We start from the raw sequence: 11,349 nt of genomic DNA, 5'->3' as shown, positions 1-11,349 counted from the left end.
TTGTTCTGCTGTGACCACAGGACAGTTACAGAGGCAAACAAAACACTTGGGTTTAAGTTTTTTTCTGAAAGGTTTATCGCTTTCCAGACAATTTTCATTAGTGGGTGGTGGAGAAACGGCTTCTGTAGTATTTTCAGCACTGCCTATTCTTTGCCAACCCAATACTTTTATTCTCACTGGGGTCCCAGCTAGCAGGAGGATAAATAACAGTAAAACCCTTTAAAGTTGATCCCCTGCACCTTCTTGGATGTGCACAGAGATTGAGGTGGGGCTTTTTCCTTTGGGGCTGGTTCAAGGGAATGGGATGGAATAGGTGGCGTTGAGATCAAAGAGCTGCGGAGCCAGGGGTTCATTCCCAACAAGCGTTTGGGATTGATCAGCTCTAGGTGCTCACATTTGCATAACCCGCTCGCATTCTTCATGCAAACCTGGCCCACGCAGTGAAGCGGGCGCTGGAATGGAAACCTGGCCCACCCTTAGAAGAGGTGGAGCCCTGGAATTTACCTAAGCTGAAGAAAAAAAACATCCCAGCTGGAAGGGCTGCGATCCTTTCCGAAGAGGTGACACGGCATTAACATAGGAGCAGCTTCAAAGCAGAGCGTACGCCCTGCGCTGAAGCCGGGTTCAAGGTATCCCTTATCCTCAGCCGGCAGCTCTGCTGCCTTCCAGCGTTCCCACTCGGCTCCGTGTCGGAATGCTGCTCGGAGGTCACCGGGACAGCTCCTCAGCCCATGGTGGGAGTGGGAGAAGGAGCTCCCCGGGCTGCAGGTTTTGCTTGGTTTCCAATCAAGGGAGCCAACGGCGCTGAGACGAAAGTAATTATTGCAGCTCTTGGCTGCTAAGAATAGAAGCGGCGGGGGTGCTGGGCATGGTGAGGTGCGCTGGCAGCGCTCGGAGGGAGCAGGGATTGCAGGGGGAGCACAGAAATAGCCCTTCTCCCTGCTCAGCACTTCGGGGCTTTATGAGTCACCAAAATACACGGGGCCAGGTGGGTGTAGAGGAAAATCCGCCCTGCCCCTCCGTGTGTGCGGCAGAGATGCCCCTGGGCTGATGGCTGGATTTTCTGGGAGAGAGCGAGGAGGCTGGTTTTGGCTCAGCAGAGCATCTTCCCAGGCGCTGGACCACCCTCAACGCTTCCCACCCGTCGGAGAGCGCGGCCGGGGGAAGGAAAAGCTCAACCAGCCCTGCTGCTCCCAGGTACCGTCCCCTGCCCTTGGGGTGGCAGCTCCTTCCCCCCTGCCCGCCGGCCCCGAGCCCCGTGGGGCAGGAGTATTTGCAAAAGCCAAACATTCCCGGGCTGGGGGGGAAGCGGGACGGAGGAATCCATTGATCTCCATCCAACTGTGCTCCACGGTGTTTTCCCAACTGCTAATCTTACTTGAAGTTCCCTTTAGAAATCCATTACAAAAGGGTAAACACGTGAACAGCCGGCATTTAAAAAACCAGTAAATGCTCTTCAGCGATGCCTTATCCTGATGCTGATTAGCAAAATATTGCTATCCCTACAATTTTTTACTCAATATAGCTTGGAAGAGGCGATTTTTCCTTCCGTGCTGTTTGTGCAGCCCCGGGTACAACACATTCCTGCTCTATGACTGGCTTTCCAAACCGCGTAGTAAAATGAATAATAATGATAGTAAAAGTTGTACAACTGTTTTGGGTTTTTTTTTTTTATATACAGCAGCCTCTGTATTAATTTAATGCTGGATTTTCCTTGAAGGGGAAAAAAAGTTTTGCTTTTTTTTCTGAAAACCATGAAAGCAAAGCCAGAAAACCAATAAATTCAAGGTTTAAAAGAATTTTTTTTTATCAACTGTGGGTGCAGCTGCAGGAAGAGTCGAGCTAGAATTAAACATCTCAGCTGGAGCGCGGACAGGCGCAAGAAGGCTTGCTAAAAATAGATTAATCCTAATTACAGCCACGCTCCTGCTTTGTCAAGGTTCCCTGCTTCCCGTGGGACGCAGGGGCTGGGAATGGGGGCTCGGTGCCCACGGTGCGAGCAGCCGGCGGGGGGTAACCCGCCTCCTGTTATTGCATAACGCTGGGAACACGGCGTCCTCCAGCCAGCGGAGCGATGGGAGCGACGGGAGTGACGGCAGCGTCCGCCTCGCTGGCCTTCGCCTGCTGGCTCCAGCGCATCGGCACAGGCTCAGCCCGGCCACCAGCACCCCGGGAAGCTCTCCCAGCCAGCAAAACCAGACGAAACCGCTGGAAAACAGCGTCCCAGGTGCTTTGCTGGTGATCGATTGAAACCCTGGACAACATCCATGCAGAGAGCTGACGATGTCTCCTAAGGGTCTTGATCCGGGAGGGCAGGGATAGGATGATGAGGGAATGGTTTTCAGCTGAAAGAGGGGAGATGGAGGTGAGATCTTAAGAAGAAATATTTTCCTGCGAGGGTGGGGAGCCCAGGTTGGAACTGGGTGGGTTTTAAAGTCCCTTCCAATCCAAACCTTTCTATAATTCAATGATAAAGCAGAATTAGAAACTCTTTAGGAGGAAATAAACAGATTGAAAGCTCTGCCTTCCAGATGATCATGGCTTATTACGCCCATTAAGCCTGTAAACTATCAAAAAAGGCTACTTCCCTCTCCTAAAGGATGTATATTAATTACCAATTTCAATATTTAACGAGAAAATGCATCGCTTCAGCTATTTGAACCTCATTTTGTTTCATCAGGAGCCTAGAGTTCATGCTAATGCTTTTCCTCTCGTTCCAGTGGCTGCGGACAAGCACAAGGGCCCTGCTGCTCGAGGAGGATTTCGGTCTGCAGCATCGCTGTGAAAGCCAAGCAGGGGTGGGAAAACAGAGAGAAAATTCATCAAATGCTTCTTCAGAGTCCTGGCTTTACCCAACAGGAACAACGCTCCTGCAGGTACACGGGTAACAGCACAAATTCTATTTAAATTGTCCGACTGAGCCCATTCAGATGATTTAGAAAAAGCAAAAGCGAGTTGCACAGGAGGTTAGGACGCAGCTAGGATCAAAAATGCCTGCACCTCCCTGCACTGCTCTCCAAAGGACACAGACTTCCAGCTCCAGCCTCCTGTATCCCAGCTGAGGTTGTAGTGGTGGTTTTGGCTGCCCCGGGTTGTCAGTCCTGCTGTCACCTCCCAATTAGGAAAAAATTTTTCATGGAAAGGGTGATTGGGCACCAGCAGAGGCTGCCCAGGGAGGGGGTTGAGTCCCCTTCCCTGGAGGGGTTTAAGGGACGGGTGGACGAGGTGCTGAGGGACATGGGTTAGTGATTGATGGGAATGGTTGGACTCGATGATCCAGTGGGTCTTTTCCAACCTGGTGATTCTGTGATTCCCTGGAGTTACACCCTGGGGGAGAGAAAATCTCCCATTAAGTTTCACCCACCCTAATGTGACAAAGCAATATTTTCCAGTCGGGAAACAAATAAAGAGGAAAAATATTGATTAGACGTTGCTGAGCAGCTTTTTTAGCATCCCTGCGCTGCAGCAGCCTGCATCCCAGAGCAGACCTCCTCCCTTTTCCTGCTAACAGGGAAAGGGGCCTGTGAGCAGCACCTGTGGCTGCAAGGGCGCATCTCACCCCCTATAAACCCCACGGAGGGATTGGGAAATGTGCTGTGATTCATCCCAGTCGCTTCGGGGACCCCCTTCCCACCCCGGCACAGCACCCACGGATGGGGCTTGGAGCCCCTGATCCAGTGGGAGGTGTCCCTGCCCCTGGCATGGAACTGGATAGGCTTTAAGGTCCCTTCCGACCCAACCCATTCCATCATTCTATGAGAAATTAGGACAGTTATTTTGCCTTTCCATAGCCATCATCATTTGAAACCCACTACTAAGGTCTAAAATCCAAGCAACTAACAAAATACAATGTAAGCTCAAAAAGTATTTTTATGCAGAAATTGATTCCTCTTCCCAGTGTGGAGTTATTTTGCAAACAAATCTCAATTAGAGGCTGAGCTTTTCCATTTTTTTTTCTTACAAATAAATAGATATTGTCATTTTTCAAGAGATTTTCTTTTTTTTTCCTTTTCTTACTTGGCCAATTCTAATCAGTCGGTTAATCCCACTCTTTCCAGCCTGGGAAACCTTTGAATAATTCGTAAAGTAGAAAACAAAACATTAAACATTACAAAACAAAACAGATGAAAATACTTTCAGCTTTGCTCATGTTCCTGCCAACTGTTTTCCCTTTTAAAAAAAAAAAACCACACAAACCAGCTCCTTCCCCGCCCGGGCACGACTGTGTCCTTGACTCCTTTAAAGGGGACGGGAGAGCTCAGAGCAGCCCTGGGCCAGCACCGAAGGAATGGAAGGACTGGTTTTAAGCTTTTAAGCCAGCTTCTAGTGCTGTTCCTCCTCCCGGAACAAGGCAATAAGAATATATTAAGGTGAAGAACATGTATTTAAGCTGGAGGAAGGGAGAATTAGATGAAATCTCAGGAAGGATGGGACTTGGAGCACCTGATCCTGTGGGAGGCATCCCTGCCCATGGGATGGATGGGCTTTAGGGTCCTTTTCAACTCAACCCATTCCATTATGATATATATTTTTGTATATAAAGCACCTATCACATTTGTTTCCTTGGGAGGTTTTCACCAAGTATTGAAGAGGATCAAGTTCTGGGGATGCTCAGGGCTGCATCACTGGCTGGTCCATCCGCGTCTGTATCTGCTCCAGCCCCCTGGTCCAGCTGAAGAGAACTGCTTTGCTTCTAAGATGCAGCCACATTCTGGAGGTATTAAATATTCAGATCATAAAGTCGCAAAACACCAGAGCCTTAAAATTCAAGGTCCACCAATGAATAATAAATATCAGGTGAGGGTGCTGAGATGGGCTCCTTCTGTCAGAGACTTGCAGGAGGCTGATTCACCCCAACCCCAATTCCATCCCTGGTTTCTCTTTGGGAAGTTTCGGGAAGTCTAGCCGACTAACTCGGGACTAGGTGGGGACACGGGGGGCTGTGGTGGCCGCCCCTCGAGCTTTGGCTGCCTCAGGTGTGCGCAGAACGACGTGGGATGTTGTGCTTCATGCGACACTGGCCTGAGTTAACCCATAGCCCTGTTCTCCATCTGTAACCATGGCAACCCCAGTTATCTTGCAGAGGTGCCTGTCACCCTGTGGCAGTAACACCCTGCTCGTCAGAGCCCAGGCGACGGTCCCACCGCTGGGATTCTCCATCCCATCTCCTAAAACTGCAGGAATCCCCTCCAAAAGGTGCATCGTTCCCAAAGCTCTTCTGGTGGGGGCCAAGTGGGAGGTGGGGAGAAGGCAGCAGAAGAGCAGCAATGCTGGAGCAGTTCAGGCACAGTCCTGGCTCTCAGAAATACAATTGGCTCCTTGGCAATAGGAGGAAGGTGTTTGAGGGTGGATGGGACACAAACCCTCCCGCCGGCTCCCCTACAGCTCCGGGGAGAGGAGCATCGCTGCTGATACAGCACGTCTAATTTTGCCATGAAGCACTTAAAAAGAGAGAGTACAGGAACAGCTAGAAACAGCCTCCCACTAAGTGCATTTTGCAACAGCGTGAGGTCCTTCGCTTTCCATTTTTATGAAGTATTTTGCATACAACAGCTCTGAGCTCCATTGTGTTCAAGAGAAAGAAAGTTGCCTGCGCTGGCCCTCTGCTTATGGGGGGATTTTCTCATCTAGAAAGGGAATATGGCTTGTACCATGAAAGGAGAGAACGATTTTGGGGGTTGGACTAGATGATCTTTAAAGGTTCCTTTCAACCCAAACCGTGTCATGATTCTAAATGCCATTTGGCCTTTCTTGTGGGATTTCACAATTGCCACTCACCAGGAGGTAACGTCCATCTACTGGATCAGAACAACAGTTACTCCTCAAAAGACGAACAGGCCTTCAAATGTTCTGAAACCTAAATCATTAGAAAGGTTTTACAAGCCTTTACAGTCCTTTTTACAAGCACTCGTACATTGAATTATCGATAGATAAGCTAAAAAGTCAAATCAAAATCAGAGAGATCCAAGAGATACATGAAGTCTTTAGATCCAGAGTCACTTTTAATGTAATTTGTCTCCTCCTCTTCTAACTTCTTTGATGGTTTTAGAGCAGAACAGTCAAGGCTGAAGGGCTGGTAACACACCTATAGCACGACAGAAGGTGAGAAATCATGGCTTTGTCTTTGACAGCAAGTGATAAGTTGAGCTTCTGTCCCCTCCAAGGAGGAACCTGCGTTACCATCACTAAACTGAGTATGTGCAGAGTGATTACTGGTTGTAGAAAATAGTCAACAGGCAAAGTCATTGCAGAAGACAGTGGGAGAGGATCAAAGCCTCTCTCCTCGCAGGAGTTGGGACATTGAGTTATACACAACTCTTCTAGAAGAGGTCCCATCTCAAGATCAGAGCTCTGTGTTTCTATTCCAAAGGGCATTGGGTTGTAATGGTAATATTGTTTTAGGTGACTATCCATGCTGGTCTTTGCTGCTCTTAGCATCAACCCACCCTTTTGTATTATTCGTCTTCCTTTTGTTCATCCGAGAAGAGAGCCGCGGTGAAGCTGTCCTACAAAACCCTGCTCCGGAGTGATCCTACGAAAGGGAATTATCCAACAGACCATGAACGCAGCTGCAGGATACCCTGTGAGCAACTGATAACGTAGATAAGAAGAACTTGGTCCAAATGGGGTTGGAACTGGATGGGCTTTAAGGTCCCTTCCGACCCAAACCTTTTTGTGATTCTGTGAAACGGCTGCTTTGAGACTCAACCCTGAAACTCAGATCCTCATCCTCGCTGCTCATTAAACCTCCACGGGGGTGGAAAAGCAGGGGTGTTGCCCCTAGGCAACATCCTAGGTAGGTGGGTTAAATCCTCTGCACCTTTTCCAAGCCCATCCAGCCTTTGCACTGCCCTTTTCCAACCAACACGGTCAATTTGCAGACTACAAGTTAGATTTTGCAGATTTAGGCAATGATGTAAGCTGTATTTTTTTTGCTTTTTAGAATGAAAAGTGAAACTGGTAATGAGGAGAAGAAGTCTGCAGTCTCTCCAGGAAAATGGTTGGATCTCCCTGCAACTTTGCTTGCCTAATTCCAAACACGAAAGGCACGAAAAGCACACGAAATATTAAAAATAACTTTATGGAGCTTCTCTACTGCAGAGTACCTTTAAAAAGCCTTCTGGAAAGCCTTTTACCACATTACTAAACACACCTTTATTTATTATTTTTTATAAGAAAAGAGCAGAACAAAATTAATCCAAACTAAATATTTAACCAAATAGCAATTAACTAGCAACGATCAGTGATAAACTGTCCTAGTCCCACGCTAAACAGGGACTTTAAAGCCTGTTTATCTAAGCTAAAGCTGCTCAAGGGGAAAGGCAAGTTTATTGAGTAAACTTTGTCTCAGCCACCTTGCTGTTAAAGCAGTCGACAAACAGAAACTGCATCGTATATTCTGTGGGAGGCAGAAAAGGAGCAAGAACATAACAATCCATCGCACGGAAGTTACGATGCTATATGGAGCAATTATCCCAAATATAAAAGTAGAGAGAAACGCGATGCTGTAAAACAGCCGCTTTCAACCCCCGTGGCCTTGTGTTAAAATAGAAATAAGGGAGGCATGCCTTAAATTCTTCTTATCATCACCATCACCACCATCATTATTGTTGGTGTTAGTATTTTTATTACTGCTAATATTATTTTTGATGATGATGATGATAATAATAAATTATTAGTAGTATTTGTATTATTATTTTAAAGCCTCCTGGTCACTGTGGGGGCTCAGACAATCCTGGGGAGATGGGGGGTGGTTCCGAAGCCCCCAGCCCCCCCTCTCCTCAGCATGTGTCCCCCAACCCTGCAGCTCCAGAGCCCCCCCTGGGCTCCCCCCAGCAGAGCCAAGGTCACCCTACACTGACTGCAATTCCCAGGAGACACCGTGTATCCCCAGGGGGAACCGCTGAGGTTGGGGAAAACCACTCTGAGACCCCCCCAAAATCCCTTCTCCCTCTATTTTCCTTTCCCATCAGACCCGGGATGTCCCAACCCAGAGAAATCTTTTTAAATCCTGCACAAAATCATCGATTTGGGGATTTTCTGCAGTTAAAAATAAAGCAGCAGGAGGAGAAATTAATCTCTAAAGGTTGGATTTTAAATGCTCTGTGCTGCAGCCACTCCGCGTGTCCCTGCTCATCTCCATAGCCACCTTCCAGTGCCTCCACTGCCAGTACTGGGTATAATTCTCATTCCCTCTTAGGAAGTAGGGGGATAATCATGCCCCATTTAACGGATGGGAAACTTGGCACAGTGCAGATTAAGTGATTTGCTGACAGGCACATAAGAAAATTGCGCTAGTCAAGCATTCCCTCAATTATGCCATCCTTGTAACTGCACGATTTCCCTGTGCGATTCCAAACACGGCGCATCCTCCCTGTCTCAGGGTTTCATCGCTGCAAAGCCCGCAGCTAGCATCCTCCGACACCCACGCATCCACAGCCTGAATCCTCGGCGTGGGGGTCCACGGGGCACAGCGCAGGTACCCCCCAGCCACCCCGGGCTGGCAACGGCTGCTGGATCCAGGCAGCCAGGAGGCCAGGATGCACAGGTATGAACTGGGGGCACACGAGGAGGTGTTGGGAAGCTGAGGGATGCCCAGCTCCATGGGGATGCTGCACGGGGATGCTACACGGGGATGCTCAGCTGCATGGGGATGCTGCATGGGGATGCTGCATGGGGATGCTTGCACAGGGGATGCTTGCACAGGGGATGCTTGCAGGGCCACTCTCTCCAGCCTACACCGCTGCAGCCAAATGCTGCTTTGCCTTTGCAACCCAGCTCCTTCCCGCAGCCCAGTGGAAATTCCCCAGTGACGCCAGCGCCGGGGCCTCCAGAGCCCAGCAAACCTCCCCAGACCCAGATGCTCCCACCGCTGCCAGCCTCCCTGGGCTCTGGGGAAGGAGAATCTGGAGCAGAGAGGCCGGTGGGAGCTGAGCTGGGGCTGCACCTGCCCCTGGCATCTCCCCAGCCTTCGCCTCGCCGGCTGCGTCATCCCTCGCGTGTTATTTTTCAGGCTCCCCTGCCCTCATTTGAATGGGCCCTGCCTGGCCAGCCTGGTAATCTGCCACTAAGTGGGACTGGCGATGAACGCGGCGATAAATTTAGAAAGAAATCTTTGTGCGGGTCAGAGGAAAAACACGGCAGCAAAGCAGCACAGCTCGGTTTGATTTCCCTCTGCTCGCTGCCTGCGGAGCAGGATTTAACGCCTGGCGAAAGCAAAGGGGATCCAGAGGTTTTATAAGCTCTGCTGGCGTTTGCCAGCTAGGGATGCTTTCCTATCAAAATAATCACTTTTAACCAATTCTAGTGTAAGAGGAGCGGCTGAGCATCCCCAGCGCAGAGCACGACCTGACATTTCAGCCTGAGCCTCTTAAAGAGCAAGTTTACCTTCCCCATGCCTTGTTTATATCCAGAAGTAGGGAAGGCAGCTTTCCTTAATTCCACTCCCAGGCACACTGCAGCGACATTTTTCCTCCGCGATTGCGCTTGTTAATCTGTTAAATTGTTTTTAAACGACAAGAAAAAAAAAATAATAGTATTAGCGGTGAAAAATCCCCCATGAAATCAAGGATCCAGCCCCACTTTCCTTACTAAAAGTCAGAATGCAGTGCAAAACTATGTTATCGTTTGCTGGTGAATTATATTGTACTAAAAGGAAAAGAATTTTCTGAATGTATTTCCTTTAATAAGCTATTAAGACCTTGTACTGCTAATTAAACTATTAATTAGACATCTTATCGTTCCTAAACACGTTAGCATGTTGCCAAAGCAGCAATAAACCTCTGGGGCAGGGAGAAGATAAGGAAAGAAGGAAGATGCAAACATGAAGATTAAAAAAAAAAATTACAAGAACCAGAAATAGCAAATAAATAATCAAGGGTTGGTGAAGTAATGCATTTAATGCAGTGGAACTGGGTGGGCTTTGAGGTCCCATCCAACCCAAACCATTCTATGATGGTAGGAATAAAAAAATATATGTAACTTGAAAAGATATTTCCTAGGTAGTGTCCTTAGGGGACAGTGTGTTGTGTTGGAGACCCAAGTCGTAGCTCACGTGAATCGATGCTCACCCATAGCTCCATCTCAGCGTTTCCAACACCAGCACATTAAAATGTTTTTAGATCCTAATTCGTCAGCGTTTGCCTTTGACAGGTTATCTCTGGGGAGAGATAATCTCATTTACGTCTGTTACTACAAATCAAAACACCAGCAAATTAAATGGATCTGAAGGCTAAGATTAAAAAGACACAGAATTAAAACACCTGGGAAGTGTCTGTAATGCAAATAATCATAAATACAATTTCTTCTGGAGGGTGGAAGCCCTACACAGATACCGTTCCCTTTACTTTGGAAGCAAAGGTGGAAACACCACATGGATATAGACATTATGGTCATGGGTGTTACGTGATGGTGGTTTCTTTTCTGTGGTTATAAGAAGAGCCAAAAGGAAATGGGCCTGAACATCACCCTTTACCAACAACGAGACATCTTTACAGCCATTTGATGATGACAGAGCTGCAGAGAGCGATGAGGTCTCCCCTCAACCTCTTCTTCTCCAGAAGTCAGGGGCACTGCTGGTTCCCAGGCTCTGGTCACAGGGATGTACCCGGGCTTCACCAGCTTCTTCTTCCTCAGCCACCTGCAGCGTTACACCAGCCGTTATAGAATCATAGAATAACCAGGTTGGAAGAGACCTACCAGATCATCAAGTCCAACCATTCCTAAACCATTCCATTATCAAAGCCTCCACACTCCCTTTGCTCGGATCGAAAAGCCTGCGTGGCCTTCCAGCAGATGGTGCAGCAAATATTGTAGAACTCCCACATGAGTTTTGCAGGATGAGGCATTGAACAAGCAGATGGGAACTGGATTGATGGGAAATTCACATTAGAAATTTCCTTTTAGACGTTCCCCGCTCTTGGATTATGATCTTCGGAGCCAAGCACAGGTATAACATCAGGAAATTAAGAAAGAAGTAAAGTTGTTCACCTCTCGGTTGTGTTGCCAGCCCCTGGGGTGCAGCGGGGGATTGTGGTGGAGCAGGATTCTTCTTCAGATGATGCTTCCAGCTAGGCACCGTTACCCAAGTACCAGCTTCGCACTGGAGCAACGTATTAAATGTTTTAGCAAGGCACAGCCAGCAGATAGCAGCATTGTTATATGCAATATAGCTTAGGTGAGGAGCAAGAGCCTGTGGATGAGAATCAAGGGCCAGGCTGGAGAAGAGAAGGCTCCAGGGAGACCTTAGAGCAGCTTCCAGGACTGAAAGGGGCTCCAGGAAAGCTGGGGAGGGGCTCTTGATCAGGGAGGGCAGGGAAAAGGTGAGGGGGAATGGTTTTCAGCTGGAAG

General features: G+C 48.4%; 1 long non-coding RNA gene across 3 annotated transcripts; it reads left to right on the top strand.

Annotated features, from left to right (window-relative positions):
* The first annotated feature begins 1,009 nt into the window (after positions 1-1,009).
* Positions 1,010-10,967, top strand: LOC138730733 (uncharacterized). 3 transcript variants are annotated; one of them, XR_011339085.1, is made up of 6 exons: positions 1,010-1,197; positions 2,721-2,876; positions 4,571-4,717; positions 6,487-6,796; positions 6,944-8,548; positions 10,153-10,967. It is a non-coding gene; the product is annotated as an uncharacterized lncRNA (long non-coding RNA). The 3 variants fall into 3 exon arrangements; XR_011339084.1 differs by lacking the exon at positions 1,010-1,197 and adding an exon at positions 2,083-2,227; XR_011339086.1 differs by lacking the exon at positions 1,010-1,197 and adding an exon at positions 2,240-2,365.
* Positions 10,968-11,349: the final 382 nt, after the last annotated feature.

The sequence above is a fragment of the Phaenicophaeus curvirostris genome, chromosome 24 (assembly GCF_032191515.1).
Source record: "Phaenicophaeus curvirostris isolate KB17595 chromosome 24, BPBGC_Pcur_1.0, whole genome shotgun sequence".
Classification (NCBI taxonomy): Eukaryota; Metazoa; Chordata; class Aves; order Cuculiformes; family Cuculidae; genus Phaenicophaeus; species Phaenicophaeus curvirostris.
Note: the sequence above shows the minus strand (reverse complement) of the source record. Positions and strands in the feature narration are given on the sequence as shown.